Source organism: Pleurodeles waltl, chromosome 10 (assembly GCF_031143425.1).
Source record: "Pleurodeles waltl isolate 20211129_DDA chromosome 10, aPleWal1.hap1.20221129, whole genome shotgun sequence".
In the NCBI taxonomy this organism is placed as follows: Eukaryota; Metazoa; Chordata; class Amphibia; order Caudata; family Salamandridae; genus Pleurodeles; species Pleurodeles waltl.
In genome coordinates this window covers 482,261,414-482,279,788 of record NC_090449.1, presented here as the reverse complement: position 1 = coordinate 482,279,788, position 18,375 = coordinate 482,261,414, and positions in this window count along the sequence as shown.

Here is an 18,375-nt window from a genome sequence, read left to right as displayed (position 1 = left end):
AATTATTCACCCTAAGTAGGTGCAGCAAGTGCCGTATCGCTGTAGAAAGTCTTTCACCTAAGGTAGGTGCAGCGAGTGCCGTATCTCTGGACACGTGTTTCTGGCTTTCGGCCGTCATCAGCAGAGAGCGTATGTAACTGAAGGGGTCGCTTGAAATGCCGCCAAACGTCTTCACAGGTTTTTGTACCACTCAGTAGGGGGACAGGTGCATCGCCAGTGCTCTTCAGCAAGAGGCTCACGGGAGCCGTCATTTAGACATCCAACAAGTAAAAAAGGAGCACACTGCCTTGCATTCAAGCGGAAAATAGCCCCAAGGCATCATGGTAAATGCAGTAATTTAAATATAAATAGCGAGGATTTTTCAAAAAATTATTCACCCTAAGTAGGTGCAGCAAGTGCCGTATCGCTGTAGAAAGTCTTTCACCTAAGGTAGGTGCAGCGAGTGCCGTATCTCTGGACACGTGTTTCTGGCTCTCGGCCGTCATCAGCAGAGAGCGTATGTAACTGAAGGGGTCGCTTGAAATGCCGCCAAACGTATTCACAGGTTTTTGTACCACTCAGTAGGCGCACAGGTGCATCGCCAGTGCTCATTAGCAAGAGGCTCACAGGAGCCGTCATTTAGACATCCAAAAAGAAAAAGGGAGCACACTGCCTTGCATTCAAGTGGAAAATAGCCCCAAGGCATCATGGTAAATGCAGTCATTTAAATATAAATAGCGCAAATATTTCAAAAAATTATTCACCCTAAGTAGGTGCAGCAAGTGCCGTATCGCTGTAGAAAGTCTTTCACCTAAGGTAGGTGCAGCGAGTGCCGTATCTCTGGACACGTGTTTCTGGCTTTCGGCCGTCATCAGCAGAGAGCGTATGTAACTGAAGGGGTCGCTTGAAATGCTGCCAAACTTCTTCACAGGATTTTGCACCACTCAGTAGGCGCACAGGTGCATCGCCAGTGCTCGTCAGCAAGAGGCTCATGGGAGCCGTCATTTAGACATCCAAAAAGAAAAAGGGAGCACACTGCCTTGCATTCAAGCAGAAAATAGCCCCAAGGCATCATGGTAAATGCAGTCATTTAAATATAAATAGCGAGAATTTTTTAAAAAATTATTCACCCTAAGTAGGTGCAGCAAGTGCTGTATCGCTGTAGAAAGTCTTTCACCTAAGGTAGGTGCAGCGAGTGCCGTATCTCTGGACACGTGTTTCTGGCTTTCGGCCGCCATCAGCAGTGAGCGTATGTAACTGAAGGGGTCGCTTGAAATGCCGCCAAACGTCTTCACAGGTTTTTGTACCACTCAGTAGGCGCACAGGTGCATCGCCAGTGCGCGTCAGCTAGAGGCTCACGGGAGCCTTCATTTAGACATCCAAAAAGAAAAAGGGAGCACACTGCCTTGCATTCAAGGGGAAAATAGCCCCAAGGCATCATGGTAAATGCAGTCATTTAAATATAAAAAGCGAGAATTTTTCAAAAAATTATTCACCCTAAGTAGGTGCAGCAAGTGCTGTATCGCTGTAGAAAGTCTTTCACCTAAGGTAGGTGCAGCGAGTGCCCTATCTTTAGACACGTGTTTCTGGCTTTCGGCCGTCATCAGCAGAGAGCGTATGTAACTGAAGGGGTCGCTTGAAATGCCACCAAACGTCTTCACAGGTTTTTGTACCACTCAGTAGGCGCACAGGTGCATCGCCAGTGCTCGTCAGCAAGAGGCTCACGGGAACCGTCATTTAGACATCCAAAAACAAAAAGGGAGCACACTGCCTTGCATTCAAGCTGAAAATAGCCCCAAGGCATCATGGTAAATGCAGTCATTTAAATATAAATAGCAAGAATTTAAAAAAAAAATATTCACCCTAAGTAGGTGCAGCAAGTGCCGTATCGCTGTAGAAAGTCTTTCACCTAAGGTAGGTGCAGCGAGTGCCCTATCTCGGGACACGTGTTTCTGGCTTTCGCCCGTCATCAGCAGTGAGCGTATGTAACTGAAGGGGTCACTTGAAATGCCGCCAAACGTCTTCAAAGGTTTTTGTACCACTCAGTAGGCGCACAGATGCATCGCCAGTGCTCGTCAGCAAGAGGCTCACGGGAGCCGTCATTTAGACATCCAAAAAGAAAAAGGGAGCACACTGCCTTGCATTCAAGAGGAAAATAGCCCCAAGGCATCATGGTAAATGCAGTCATTTATATAAAAATAGCGAGAATTTTAAAAAAAATTATTCACCCTAAGTAGGTGCAGCAAGTGCCGTATCGCTGTAGAAAGTCTTTCACCTAAGGTAGGTGCAGCGAGTGCCGTATCTCTGGACACATGTTTCTGGCTTTCGGCCGTCATCAGCAGAGAGTGTATGTAACTGAAGGGGTCGCTTGAAATGCCGCCAAACGTCTTCACAGGTTTTTGTACCACTCAGTAGGCGCACAGGTGCATCGCCAGTGCTCGTGAGCAAGAGGCTCACGGGAGCCGTCATTTAGACATCCAAAAAGAAAAAGGGAGCACACTGCCTTGCATTCAAGTAGAAAATAGCCCAAAGGCATCATGGTAAATGCAGTCATTAAAATATAAATAGCGCAAATTTTTAAAAAAATTATTCACCCTAAGTAGGTGCAGCAAGTGCCGTATCGCTGTAGAAAGTCTTTCACCTAAGGTAGGTGCAGCGAGTGCCGTATCTCTGGACACATGTTTCTGGCTTTCGGCCGTCATCAGCAGAGAGAGTATGTAACTGAAGGGGTCGCTTGAAATGCCGCCAAACGTCTTCCCAGGTTTTTGTACCACTCAGTAGGCGCACAGGTGCATCGCCAGTGCTCGTCAGCAAGAGGCTCACAGGAGCCGTCATTTAGACATCCAAAAAGAAAAAGGGAGCACACTGCCTTGCATTCAAGCGGAAAATAGCCCCTAGGTATCATGGTAAATGCAGTCATTTAAATATAAATAGCGCACATTTTTCAAAAAATTATTCACCCTAAGTAGGTGCAGCAAGTGCTGTATCGCTGTAGAAAGTCTTTCACCTAAGGTAGGTGCAGCGAGTGCCGTATCCCTGGACACATGTTTCTGGCTTTCGGCAGTCATCAGCAGAGAGCGTATGTAACTGAAGGGGTCGCTTGAAATGCCGCCAAACGTCTTCACAGGTTTTTGTACCACTCAGTAGGCGCACAGGTGCATCGCCAGTGCTCGTCAGCAAGAGGCTCATGGGAGCCGTCATTTAGACATCCAAAAAGAAAAAGGGAGCACACTGCCTGGCACTCAAGCGGAAAATAGCCCCAAGGCATCATGGTAAATGCAGTCATTTAAATATAAATAGCGCAAATTTTTTAAAAAATTATTCACCCTAAGTAGGTGCAGCAAGTGCCGTATCGCTGTAGAAAGTCTTTCACCTAAGGTAGGTGCAGCGAGTGCCGTATCTCTGGACACGTGTTTCTGGCTTTCGGCCGTCATCAGCAGAGAGCGTATGTAACTGAAGGGGTCGCTTGAAATGCCGCCAAACGTCTTCACAGGTTTTTGTACCACTCAGTAGGGGGACAGGTGCATCGCCAGTGCTCTTCAGCAAGAGGCTCCCGGGAGCCGTCATTTAGACATCCAACAAGTAAAAAAGGAGCACACTGCCTTGCATTCAAGCGGAAAATAGCCCCAAGGCATCATGGTAAATGCAGTAATTTAAATATAAATAGCGAGGATTTTTCAAAAAATTATTCACCCTAAGTAGGTGCAGCAAGTGCCGTATCGCTGTAGAAAGTCTTTCACCTAAGGTAGGTGCAGCGAGTGCCGTATCTCTGGACACGTGTTTCTGGCTCTCGGCCGTCATCAGCAGAGAGCGTATGTAACTGAAGGGGTCGCTTGAAATGCCGCCAAACGTATTCACAGGTTTTTGTACCACTCAGTAGGCGCACAGGTGCATCGCCAGTGCTCATTAGCAAGAGGCTCACAGGAGCCGTCATTTAGACATCCAAAAAGAAAAAGGGAGCACACTGCCTTGCATTCAAGTGGAAAATAGCCCCAAGGCATCATGGTAAATGCAGTCATTTAAATATAAATAGCGCAAATATTTCAAAAAATTATTCACCCTAAGTAGGTGCAGCAAGTGCCGTATCGCTGTAGAAAGTCTTTCACCTAAGGTAGGTGCAGCGAGTGCCGTATCTCTGGACACGTGTTTCTGGCTTTCGGCCGTCATCAGCAGAGAGCGTATGTAACTGAAGGGGTCGCTTGAAATGCTTCCAAACTTCTTCACAGGATTTTGCACCACTCAGTAGGCGCACAGGTGCATCGCCAGTGCTCGTCAGCAAGAGGCTCATGGGAGCCGTCATTTAGACATCCAAAAAGAAAAAGGGAGCACACTGCCTTGCATTCAAGCAGAAAATAGCCCCAAGGCATCATGGTAAATGCAGTCATTTAAATATAAATAGCGAGAATTTTTTAAAAAATTATTCACCCTAAGTAGGTGCAGCAAGTGCTGTATCGCTGTAGAAAGTCTTTCACCTAAGGTAGGTGCAGCGAGTGCCGTATCTCTGGACACGTGTTTCTGGCTTTCGGCCGCCATCAGCAGTGAGCGTATGTAACTGAAGGGGTCGCTTGAAATGCCGCCAAACGTCTTCACAGGTTTTTGTACCACTCAGTAGGCGCACAGGTGCATCGCCAGTGCGCGTCAGCTAGAGGCTCACGGGAGCCGTCATTTAGACATCCAAAAAGAAAAAGGGAGCACACTGCCTTGCATTCAAGGGGAAAATAGCCCCAAGGCATCATGGTAAATGCAGTCATTTAAATATAAAAAGCGAGAATTTTTCAAAAAATTATTCACCCTAAGTAGGTGCAGCAAGTGCTGTATCGCTGTAGAAAGTCTTTCACCTAAGGTAGGTGCAGCGAGTGCCCTATCTTTAGACACGTGTTTCTGGCTTTCGGCCGTCATCAGCAGAGAGCGTATGTAACTGAAGGGGTCGCTTGAAATGCCACCAAACGTCTTCACAGGTTTTTGTACCACTCAGTAGGCGCACAGGTGCATCGCCAGTGCTCGTCAGCAAGAGGCTCACGGGAACCGTCATTTAGACATCCAAAAACAAAAAGGGAGCACACTGCCTTGCATTCAAGCTGAAAATAGCCCCAAGGCATCATGGTAAATGCAGTCATTTAAATATAAATAGCAAGAATTTAAAAAAAAAATATTCACCCTAAGTAGGTGCAGCAAGTGCCGTATCGCTGTAGAAAGTCTTTCACCTAAGGTAGGTGCAGCGAGTGCCCTATCTCGGGACACGTGTTTCTGGCTTTCGCCCGTCATCAGCAGTGAGCGTATGTAACTGAAGGGGTCGCTTGAAATGCCGCCAAATGTCTTCTCAGGTTTTTGTACCACTCAGTAGGCGCACAGGTGCATCGCCAGTGCTCGTCAGCAAGAGGCTCACGGGAGCCGTCATTTAGACATCCAAAAAGAAAAAGGGAGCACACTGCGTTGCATTCAAGCGGAAAATAGCCCCAAGGCATCATGGTAAATGCAGTCATTTAAAAATAAATAGCGAGAATTTTTCAAAAAATTATTCACCCTAAGTAGGTGCAGCAAGTGCTGTATCGCTGTATAAAGTCTTTCACCTAAGGTAGGTGCAGCGAGTGCCGTATCTCTGGACACGTGTTTCTGGCTTTCGGCCGTCATCAGCAGAGAGCGTATGTAACTAAAGGGGTCGCTTGAAATGCTGCCAAAGGTCTTCCCAGGTTTTTGTACCACTCAGTAGGCGAACAGGTGCATCGCCAGTGCTCGTCAGCAAGAGGCTCACGGGAGCCGTCATTTAGACATCCAAAAAGAAAAAGGGAGCACACTGCCTTGCATTCAAGCGGAAAATAGCCCCAAGGCATCATGGTAAATGCAGTCATTTAAATATAAATACCGAGAATTTTTCAAAAAATTATTCACCCTAAGTAGGTGCAGCAAGTGCCGTATCGCTGTAGAAAGTCTTTCACCTAAGGTAGGTGCAGCGAGTGCCGTATCTCTGGACACATGTTTATGGCTTTCGGCCGTCATCAGCAGAGAGCGTATGTAACTGAAGGGGTCGCTTGAAATTCTGCCAAACGTCTTCACAGGTTTTTGTACCACTCAGTAGGCGCACAGGTGCATCGCCAGTGCTCGTCAGTAAGAGGCTCACGGGAGCCGTCATTTAGACATCCAAAAAGAAAAAGGGAGCACACTGCCTTCCATTCAAGCGGAAAATAGCCCCAAGGCATCATGGTAAATGCAGTCATTTAAATATAAATAGCGAGAATTTTTCAAAAAATTATTCACCCTAAGTAGGTGCAGCAAGTTCTGTATCGCTGTAGAAAGTCTTTCACCTAAGGTAGGTGCAGCGAGTGCCGTATCTCTGGACATGTGTTTCTGGCTTTCGGCCGTCATCAGCAGAGAGCGTATGTAACTGAAGGGGTCGCTTGAAATGCCGCCAAACGTCTTCACAGGTTTTTGTACCACTCAGTAGGGGGACAGGTGCATCGCCAGTGCTCTTCAGCAAGAGGCTCACGGGAGCCGTCATTTAGACATCCAACAAGTAAAAAAGGAGCACACTGCCTTGCATTCAAGCGGAAAATAGCCCCAAGGCATCATGGTAAATGCAGTAATTTAAATATAAATAGCGAGGATTTTTCAAAAAATTATTCACCCTAAGTAGGTGCAGCAAGTGCCGTATCCCTGTAGAAAGTCTTTCACCTAAGGCAGGTGCAGCGAGTGCCGTATCTCTGGACACGTGTTTCTGGCTCTCGGCCGTCATCAGCAGAGAGCGTATGTAACTGAAGGGGTCGCTTGAAATGCCGCCAAAGGTATTCACAGGTTTTTGTACCACTCAGTAGGCGCACAGGTGCATCGCCAGTGCTCATTAGCAAGAGGCTCACAGGAGCCGTCATTTAGACATCCAAAAAGAAAAAGGGAGCACACTGCCTTGCATTCAAGTGGAAAATAGCCCCAAGGCATCATGGTAAATGCAGTCATTTAAATATAAATAGCGCACATTTTTCAAAAAATTATTCACCCTAAGTAGGTGCAGCAAGTGCCGAATCGCTGTAGAAAGTCTTTCACCTAAGGTAGGTGCAGCGAGTGCCGTATCTCTGGACACGTGTTTCTGGCTTTCGGCCATCATCAGCAGAGAGCGTATGTAACTGAAGGGGTCGCTTGAAATGCTGCCAAACGTCTTCACAGGTTTTTGTACCACTCAGTAGGCGCACAGGTGCATCGCCAGTGCTCGTCAGCAAGAGGCTCACGGGAGCCGTCATTTAGACATCCAAAAAGAAAAAGGGAGCACACTGCCTTGCATTCAAGCAGAAAATAGCCCCAAGGCATCATGGTAAATGCAGTCATTTAAATATAAACAGCGAGAATTTTTCAAAAAATTATTCACCCTAAGTAGGTGCAGCAAGTGCCGTATCGCTGTAGAAAGTCTTTCACCTAAGGTAGGTACAGCGAGTGCCGTATCTCTGGACACGTGTTTCTGGCTTTTGGCCGTCATCAGCAGAGAGCGTATGTAACTGAAGGGGTCTCTTGAAATGCCGCCAAACGTCTTCACAGGTTTTTGTACCACTCAGTAGGTGCACAGGTGCATCGCCAGTGCTCGTCAGCAAGAGGCTCACGGGAGCCATCATTTAGACATCCAAAAAGAAAAAGGGAGCACAAAGCCTTGCATTCAAGCGGAAAATAGCCCCAAGGCATCATGGTAAATGCAGTCATTTAAATATAAATAGCGAGAATTTTTCAAAAAATTATTCACCCTAAGTAGGTGCAGCAAGTACCGTATCGCTGCAGAAAGTCTTTCACCTAAGGTAGGTGCAGCGAGTGCCGTATCTCTGGACACATGTTTCTGGCTTTCGGCCGTCATCAGCAGAGAGCGTATGTAACTGAAGGGGGCGCTTGAAATGCCGCCAAACGTCTTCACAGGTTTTTGTACCACTCAGTAGGCGCACAAGTGCATCGCCAGTGCTCGTCAGCAAGAGGCTCACGGGAGCTGTCATTTAGACATCCAAAAAGAAAAAGGGAGAACACTGCCTTGCATTCAAGGGGAAAATAGCCCCAAGGCATCATGGTAAATGCAGTCATTTAAATATAAATAGCGAGAATTTTTCAAAACATTATTCACCCTAAGTAGGTGCAGCAAGTGCTGTATCGCTGTAGAAAGTCTTTCACCTAAGGTAGGTGCAGCGAGTGCCCTATCTCTAGACACGTGTTTCTGGCTTTCGGCCGTCACCAGCAGAGAGCGTATGTAACTGAAGGGGTCACTTGAAATGCCGCCAAACGTCTTCACAGGTTTTTGTACCACTCAGTAGGCGCACAGGTGCATCGCCAGTGCTCGTCAGCAAGAGGCTCACGGGTGCCGTCATTTAGACATCTAAAAAGAGAAAGGGAGCACACTGCCTTGCATTCAAGCGAAAAATAGCCCCAAGGCATCATGGTAAATGCAGTCATTTAAATATAAATAGCGAGAATTTTTCAAAAAATTATTCACCCTTAGTAGGTGCAGCAAGTGCTGTATCGCTGTAGAAAGTCTTTCACCTAAGGTAGGTGCAGCGAGTGCCGTATCTCTGGACACGTGTTTCTGGCTTTCGGCCGTCATCAGCAGAGAGCGTATGTAACTGAAGGGGTCGCCTGAAATGGAGCCAAAAGTCTTCACAGGTTTTTGTACCACTCAGTAGGCGCACAGGTGCATCACCAGTGCTCATCAGCAAGAGGCTCAAGGGAGCCGTAATTTAGACATCTTAAAAGAAAAAGGGAGCACACTGCCTTGCATTCAAGCAGAAAATAGCCCTAAGGCATCATGTTAAATGCAGTCATTTAAATATAAATAGCGAGAATTTTTCAAAAAATTATTCACCCTAAGTAGGTGCAGCAAGTGCCGCATCGCTGTAGAAAGTCTTTCACCTGAGGTAGGTGCAGCGAGTGCCGTATCTCTGGACACGTGTTTCTGGCTTTCGGCCGTCATCAGCAGAGAGCGTATGTAACTGAAGGGGTCGCTTGAAATGCCGCCAAACGTCTTCACATGTTTTTGTACCACTCAGTAGGCGCACAGGTGCATCGCCAGTGCTCGTCAGCAAGAGGCTCACGGGAGCCGTCATTTAGACATCCAAAAAGAAAAAGGGAGCACACTGCCTTGCATTCAAGAGGAAAATAGCCCCAAGGCATCATGATAAATGCAGTAATTTAAATATAAATAGCGAGAATTTTTCAAAAAATTATTCACCCTAAGTAGGTGCAGCAAGTGCCGTATCGCTGTAGAAAGTCTTTCAACTAAGGTAGGTGCAGCGAGTGCCGTATCTCTGGACACGTGTTTCTGGCTTTCGGCCGTCATCAGCAGAGAGCGTATGTAACTGAAGGGGTCGCCTGAAATGCCGCCAAACGTCTTCACAGGTTTTTGTACCACTCAGAAGGCGCACAGGTGCATCACCAGTGCTCGTCAGCAAGAGGCTCAAGGGAGCCCTAATTTAGACATCCAAAAAGAAAAAGGGAGCAAACTGCCTTGCATTCAAGCGGAAAATAGCCCCAAGGCATCATGGTAAATGCAGTCATTTAAATATAAATAGCGAGAATTTTTCAAAAAATTATTCACCCTAAGTTGGTGCAGCAAGTGCCGTATCGCTTTAGAAAGTCTTTCATCTGAGGTAGGTGCAGCGAGTGCCGTATCTCTGGACACGTTTTTCTGGCTTTCGGCCGTCATCAGCAGAGAGCATATGTAACTGAAGGGGTCACTTGAAATGCCGCCAAACGTCTTCAAAGGTTTTTGTACCACTCAGTAGGCGCACAGGTGCATCGCCAGTGCTCGTCAGCAAGAGGCTCACGGGAGCCGTCATTTAGACATCCAAAAAGAAAAAGGGAGCACACTACCTTGCATTCAAGAGGAAAATAGCCCCAAGGCATCATGGTAAATGCAGTCATTTATATAAAAATAGCGAGAATTTAAAAAAAAAATATTCACCCTAAGTAGGTGCAGCAAGTGCCGTATCGCTGTAGAAAGTCTTTCACCTAAGGTAGGTGCAGCGAGTGCCGTATCTCTGGACACATGTTTCTGGCTTTCGGCCGTCATCAGCAGAGAGCGTATGTAACTGAAGGGGTCGCTTGAAATGCCGCCAAACGTCTTCACAGGTTTTTGTACCACTCAGTAGGCGCACAGGTGCATCGCCAGTGCTCGTGAGCAAGAGGCTCACGGGAGCCGTCATTTAGACATCCAAAAAGAAAAAGGGAGCACACTGCCTTGCATTCAAGTAGAAAATAGCCCAAAGGCATCATGGTAAATGCAGTCATTAAAATATAAATAGCGCAAATTTTTAAAAAAATTATTCACCCTAAGTAGGTGCAGCAAGTGCTGTATCGCTGTAGAAAGTCTTTCACCTAAGGTAGGTGCAGCGAGTGCCGTATCTCTGGACACATGTTTCTGGCTTTCGGCCGTCATCAGCAGAGAGAGTATGTAACTGAAGGGGTCGCTTGAAATGCCGCCAAACGTCTTCCCAGGTTTTTGTACCACTCAGTAGGCGCACAGGTGCATCGCCAGTGCTCGTCAGCAAGAGGCTCACAGGAGCCGTCATTTAGACATCCAAAAAGAAAAAGGGAGCACACTGCCTTGCATTCAAGCGGAAAATAACCAGTAGGTATCATGGTAAATGCAGTCATTTAAATATAAATAGCGCAAATTTTTCAAAAAATTATTCACCCTAAGTAGGTGCAGCAAGTGCTGTATCGCTGTAGAAAGTCTTTCACCTAAGGTAGGTGCAGCGAGTGCCGTATCCCTGGACACATGTTTCTGGCTTTCGGCAGTCATCAGCAGAGAGCGTATGTAACTGAAGGGGTCGCTTGAAATGCCGCCAAACGTCTTCACAGGTTTTTGTACCACTCAGTAGGCGCACAGGTGCATCGCCAGTGCTCGTCAGCAAGAGGCTCATGGGAGCCGTCATTTAGACATCCAAAAAGAAAAAGGGAGCACACTGCCTTGCACTCAAGCGGAAAATAGCCCCAAGGCATCATGGTAAATGCAGTCATTTAAATATAAATAGCGCAAATTTTTTAAAAAATTATTCACCCTAAGTAGGTGCAGCAAGTGCCGTATCGCTGTAGAAAGTCTTTCACCTAAGGTAGGTGCAGCGAGTGCCGTATCTCTGGACACGTGTTTCTGGCTTTCGGCCGTCATCAGCAGAGAGCGTATGTAACTGAAGGGGTCGCTTGAAATGCCGCCAAACGTCTTCACAGGTTTTTGTACCACTCAGTAGGGGGACAGGTGCATCGCCAGTGCTCTTCAGCAAGAGGCTCACGGGAGCCGTCATTTAGACATCCAACAAGTAAAAAAGGAGCACACTGCCTTGCATTCAAGCGGAAAATAGCCCCAAGGCATCATGGTAAATGCAGTAATTTAAATATAAATAGCGAGGATTTTTCAAAAAATTATTCACCCTAAGTAGGTGCAGCAAGTGCCGTATCGCTGTAGAAAGTCTTTCACCTAAGGTAGGTGCAGCGAGTGCCGTATCTCTGGACACGTGTTTCTGGCTCTCGGCCGTCATCAGCAGAGAGCGTATGTAACTGAAGGGGTCGCTTGAAATGCCGCCAAACGTATTCACAGGTTTTTGTACCACTCAGTAGGCGCACAGGTGCATCGCCAGTGCTCATTAGCAAGAGGCTCACAGGAGCCGTCATTTAGACATCCAAAAAGAAAAAGGGAGCACACTGCCTTGCATTCAAGTGGAAAATAGCCCCAAGGCATCATGGTAAATGCAGTCATTTAAATATAAATAGCGCAAATATTTCAAAAAATTATTCACCCTAAGTAGGTGCAGCAAGTGCCGTATCGCTGTAGAAAGTCTTTCACCTAAGGTAGGTGCAGCGAGTGCCGTATCTCTGGACACGTGTTTCTGGCTTTCGGCCGTCATCAGCAGAGAGCGTATGTAACTGAAGGGGTCGCTTGAAATGCTGCCAAACGTCTTCACAGGATTTTGCACCACTCAGTAGGCGCACAGGTGCATCGCCAGTGCTCGTCAGCAAGAGGCTCATGGGAGCCGTCATTTAGACATCCAAAAAGAAAAAGGGAGCACACTGCCTTGCATTCAAGCAGAAAATAGCCCCAAGGCATCATGGTAAATGCAGTCATTTAAATATAAATAGCGAGAATTTTTTAAAAAATTATTCACCCTAAGTAGGTGCAGCAAGTGCTGTATCGCTGTAGAAAGTCTTTCACCTAAGGTAGGTGCAGCGAGTGCCGTATCTCTGGACACGTGTTTCTGGCTTTCGGCCGCCATCAGCAGTGAGCGTATGTAACTGAAGGGGTCGCTTGAAATGCTGCCAAACGTCTTCACAGGTTTTTGTACCACTCAGTAGGCGCACAGGTGCATCGCCAGTGCGCGTCAGCTAGAGGCTCATGGGAGCCGTCATTTAGACATCCAAAAAGAAAAAGGGAGCACACTGCCTTGCATTCAAGGGGAAAATAGCCCCAAGGCATCATGGTAAATGCAGTCATTTAAATATAAAAAGCGAGAATTTTTCAAAAAATTATTCACCCTAAGTAGGTGCAGCAAGTGCTGTATCGCTGTAGAAAGTCTTTCACCTAAGGTAGGTGCAGCGAGTGCCCTATCTTTAGACACGTGTTTCTGGCTTTCGGCCGTCATCAGCAGAGAGCGTATGTAACTGAAGGGGTCGCTTGAAATGCCACCAAACGTCTTCACAGGTTTTTGTACCACTCAGTAGGCGCACAGGTGCATCGCCAGTGCTCGTCAGCAAGAGGCTCACGGGAACCGTCATTTAGACATCCAAAAACAAAAAGGGAGCACACTGCCTTGCATTCAAGCTGAAAATAGCCCCAAGGCATCATGGTAAATGCAGTCATTTAAATATAAATAGCAAGAATTTAAAAAAAAATTATTCACCCTAAGTAGGTGCAGCAAGTGCCGTATCGCTGTAGAAAGTCTTTCACCTAAGGTAGGTGCATCGAGTGCCCTATCTCGGGACACGTGTTTCTGGCTTTCGGCCGTCATCAGCAGTGAGCGTATGTAACTGAAGGGGTCGCTTGAAATGCCGCCAAATGTCTTCACAGGTTTTTGTACCACTCAGTAGGCGCACAGGTGCATCGCCAGTGCTCGTCAGCAAGAGGCTCACGGGAGCCGTCATTTAGACATCCAAAAAGAAAAAGGGAGCACACTGCGTTGCATTCAAGCGGAAAATAGCCCCAAGGCATCATGGTAAATGCAGTCATTTAAAAATAAATAGCGAGAATTTTTCAAAAAATTATTCACCCTAAGTAGGTGCAGCAAGTGCTGTATCGCTGTATAAAGTCTTTCACCTAAGGTAGGTGCAGCGAGTGCCGTATCTCTGGACACGTGTTTCTGGCTTTCGGCCGTCATCAGCAGAGAGCGTATGTAACTAAAGGGGTCGCTTGAAATGCTGCCAAAGGTCTTCCCAGGTTTTTGTACCACTCAGTAGGCGAACAGGTGCATCGCCAGTGCTCGTCAGCAAGAGGCTCACGGGAGCCGTCATTTAGACATCCAAAAAGAAAAAGGGAGCACACTGCCTTGCATTCAAGCGGAAAATAGCCCCAAGGCATCATGGTAAATGCAGTCATTTAAATATAAATACCGAGAATTTTTCAAAAAATTATTCACCCTAAGTAGGTGCAGCAAGTGCCGTATCGCTGTAGAAAGTCTTTCACCTAAGGTAGGTGCAGCGAGTGCCGTATCTCTGGACACGTGTTTCTGCCTTTCGGCCGTCATCAGCAGAGAGCGTATGTAACTGAAGGGGTCGCTTGAAATTCTGACCAAACGTCTTCACAGGTTTTTGTACCACTCAGTAGGCGCACAGGTGCATCGCCAGTGCTCGTCAGTAAGAGGCTCACGGGAGCCGTCATTTAGACATCCAAAAAGAAAAAGGGAGCACACTGCCTTCCATTCAAGCGGAAAATAGCCCCAAGGCATCATGGTAAATGCAGTCATTTAAATATAAATAGCGAGAATTTTTCAAAAAATTATTCACCCTAAGTAGGTGCAGCAAGTTCTGTATCGCTGTAGAAAGTCTTTCACCTAAGGTAGGTGCAGCGAGTGCCGTATCTCTGGACACGTGTTTCTGGCTTTCGGCCGTCATCAGCAGAGAGCGTATGTAACTGAAGGGGTCGCTTGAAATGCCGCCAAACGTCTTCACAGGTTTTTGTACCACTCAGTAGGGGGACAGGTGCATCGCCAGTGCTCTTCAGCAAGAGGCTCACGGGAGCCGTCATTTAGACATCCAACAAGTAAAAAAGGAGCACACTGCCTTGCATTCAAGCGGAAAATAGCCCCAAGGCATCATGGTAAATGCAGTCATTTAAATATAAATAGCGAGGATTTTTCAAAAAATTATTCACCCTAAGTAGGTGCAGCAAGTGCCGTATCCCTGTAGAAAGTCTTTCACCTAAGGCAGGTGCAGCGAGTGCCGTATCTCTGGACACGTGTTTCTGGCTCTCGGCCGTCATCAGCAGAGAGCGTATGTAACTGAAGGGGTCGCTTGAAATGCCGCCAAAGGTATTCAAAGGTTTTTGTACCACTCAGTAGGCGCACAGGTGCATCGCCAGTGCTCATTAGCAAGAGGCTCACAGGAGCCGTCATTTAGACATCCAAAAAGAAAAAGGGAGCACACTGCCTTGCATTCAAGTGGAAAATAGCCCCAAGGCATCATGGTAAATGCAGTCATTTAAATATAAATAGCGCAAATTTTTCAAAAAATTATTCACCCTAAGTAGGTGCAGCAAGTGCCGAATCGCTGTAGAAAGTCTTTCACCTAAGGTAGGTGCAGCGAGTGCCGTATCTCTGGACACGTGTTTCTGGCTTTCGGCCATCATCAGCAGAGAGCGTATGTAACTGAAGGGGTCGCTTGAAATGCTGCCAAACGTCTTCACAGGTTTTTGTACCACTCAGTAGGCGCACAGGTGCATCGCCAGTGCTCGTCAGCAAGAGGCTCATGGGAGCCGTCATTTAGACATCCAAAAAGAAAAAGGGAGCACACTGCCTTGCATTCAAGCAGAAAATAGCCCCAAGGCATCATGGTAAATGCAGTCATTTAAATATAAATAGCGAGAATTTTTTAAAAAATTATTCACCCTAAGTAGGTGCAGCAAGTGCTGTATCGCTGTAGAAAGTCTTTCACCTAAGGTAGGTGCAGCGAGTGCCGTATCTCTGGACACGTGTTTCTGGCTTTCGGCCGCCATCAGCAGTGAGCGTATGTAACTGAAGGGGTCGCTTGAAATGCTGCCAAACGTCTTCACAGGTTTTTGTACCACTCAGTAGGCGCACAGGTGCATCGCCAGTGCGCGTCAGCTAGAGGCTCATGGGAGCCGTCATTTAGACATCCAAAAAGAAAAAGGGAGCACACTGCCTTGCATTCAAGGGGAAAATAGCCCCAAGGCATCATGGTAAATGCAGTCATTTAAATATAAAAAGCGAGAATTTTTCAAAAAATTATTCACCCTAAGTAGGTGCAGCAAGTGCTGTATCGCTGTAGAAAGTCTTTCACCTAAGGTAGGTGCAGCGAGTGCCCTATCTTTAGACACGTGTTTCTGGCTTTCGGCCGTCATCAGCAGAGAGCGTATGTAACTGAAGGGGTCGCTTGAAATGCCACCAAACGTCTTCACAGGTTTTTGTACCACTCAGTAGGCGCACAGGTGCATCGCCAGTGCTCGTCAGCAAGAGGCTCACGGGAACCGTCATTTAGACATCCAAAAACAAAAAGGGAGCACACTGCCTTGCATTCAAGCTGAAAATAGCCCCAAGGCATCATGGTAAATGCAGTCATTTAAATATAAATAGCAAGAATTTTAAAAAAAATTATTCACCCTAAGTAGGTGCAGCAAGTGCCGTATCGCTGTAGAAAGTCTTTCACCTAAGGTAGGTGCAGCGAGTGCCCTATCTCGGGACACGTGTTTCTGGCTTTCGGCCGTCATCAGCAGTGAGCGTATGTAACTGAAGGGGTCGCTTGAAATGCCGCCAAATGTCTTCACAGGTTTTTGTACCACTCAGTAGGCGCACAGGTGCATCGCCAGTGCTCGTCAGCAAGAGGCTCACGGGAGCCGTCATTTAGACATCCAAAAAGAAAAAGGGAGCACACTGCGTTGCATTCAAGCGGAAAATAGCCCCAAGGCATCATGGTAAATGCAGTCATTTAAAAATAAATAGCGAGAATTTTTCAAAAAATTATTCACCCTAAGTAGGTGCAGCAAGTGCTGTATCGCTGTATAAAGTCTTTCACCTAAGGTAGGTGCAGCGAGTGCCGTATCTCTGGACACGTGTTTCTGGCTTTCGGCCGTCATCAGCAGAGAGCGTATGTAACTAAAGGGGTCGCTTGAAATGCTGCCAAAGGTCTTCCCAGGTTTTTGTACCACTCAGTAGGCGAACAGGTGCATCGCCAGTGCTCGTCAGCAAGAGGCTCACGGGAGCCGTCATTTAGACATCCAAAAAGAAAAAGGGAGCACACTGCCTTGCATTCAAGCGGAAAATAGCCCCAAGGCATCATGGTAAATGCAGTCATTTAAATATAAATACCGAGAATTTTTCAAAAAATTATTCACCCTAAGTAGGTGCAGCAAGTGCCGTATCGCTGTAGAAAGTCTTTCACCTAAGGTAGGTGCAGCGAGTGCCGTATCTCTGGACACGTGTTTCTGGCTTTCGGCCGTCATCAGCAGAGAGCGTATGTAACTGAAGGGGTCGCTTGAAATTCCGACCAAACGTCTTCACAGGTTTTTGTACCACTCAGTAGGCGCACAGGTGCATCGCCAGTGCTCGTCAGTAAGAGGCTCACGGGAGCCGTCATTTAGACATCCAAAAAGAAAAAGGGAGCACACTGCCTTCCATTCAAGCGGAAAATAGCCCCAAGGCATCATGGTAAATGCAGTCATTTAAATATAAATAGCGAGAATTTTTCAAAAAATTATTCACCCTAAGTAGGTGCAGCAAGTTCTGTATCGCTGTAGAAAGTCTTTCACCTAAGGTAGGTGCAGCGAGTGCCGTATCTCTGGACACGTGTTTCTGGCTTTCGGCCGTCATCAGCAGAGAGCGTATGTAACTGAAGGGGTCGCTTGAAATGCCGCCAAACGTCTTCACAGGTTTTTGTACCACTCAGTAGGGGGACAGGTGCATCGCCAGTGCTCTTCAGCAAGAGGCTCACGGGAGCCGTCATTTAGACATCCAACAAGTAAAAAAGGAGCACACTGCCTTGCATTCAAGCGGAAAATAGCCCCAAGGCATCATGGTAAATGCAGTCATTTAAATATAAATAGTGAGGATTTTTCAAAAAATTATTCACCCTAAGTAGGTGCAGCAAGTGCCGTATCCCTGTAGAAAGTCTTTCACCTAAGGCAGGTGCAGCGAGTGCCGTATCTCTGGACACGTGTTTCTGGCTCTCGGCCGTCATCAGCAGAGAGCGTATGTAACTGAAGGGGTCGCTTGAAATGCCGCCAAAGGTATTCAAAGGTTTTTGTACCACTCAGTAGGCGCACAGGTGCATCGCCAGTGCTCATTAGCAAGAGGCTCACAGGAGCCGTCATTTAGACATCCAAAAAGAAAAAGGGAGCACACTGCCTTGCATTCAAGTGGAAAATAGCCCCAAGGCATCATGGTAAATGCAGTCATTTAAATATAAATAGTGCAAATTTTTCAAAAAATTATTCACCCTAAGTAGGTGCAGCAAGTGCCGAATCGCTGTAGAAAGTCTTTCACCTAAGGTAGGTGCAGCGAGTGCCGTATCTCTGGACACGTGTTTCTGGCTTTCGGCCATCATCAGCAGAGAGCGTATGTAACTGAAGGGGTCGCTTGAAATGCTGCCAAACGTCTTCACAGGTTTTTGTACCACTCAGTAGGCGCACAGGTGCATCGCCAGTGCTCGTCAGCAAGAGGCTCACGGGAGCCGTCATTTAGACATCCAAAAAGAAAAAGGGAGCACACTGCCTTGCATTCAAGCAGAAAATAGCCCCAAGGCATCATGGTAAATGCAGTCATTTAAATATAAATAGCGAGAATTTTTCAAAAAATTATTCACCCTAAGTAGGTGCAGCAAGTGCTGTATCGCTGTAGAAAGTCTTTCACCTAAGGTAGGTACAGCGAGTGCCGTATCTCTGGACACGTGTTTCTGGCTTTTGGCCGTCATCAGCAGAGAGCGTATGTAACTGAAAGGGGTCTCTTGAAATGCCGCCAAACGTCTTCACAGGTTTTTGTACCACTCAGTAGGTGCACAGGTGCATCGCCAGTGCTCGTCAGCAAGAGGCTCACGGGAGCCATCATTTAGACATCCAAAAAGAAAAAGGGAGCACAAAGCCTTGCATTCAAGCGGAAAATAGCCCCAAGGCATCATGGTAAATGCAGTCATTTAAATATAAATAGCGAGAATTTTTCAAAAAATTATTCACCCTAAGTAGGTGCAGCAAGTACCGTATCGCTGCAGAAAGTCTTTCACCTAAGGTAG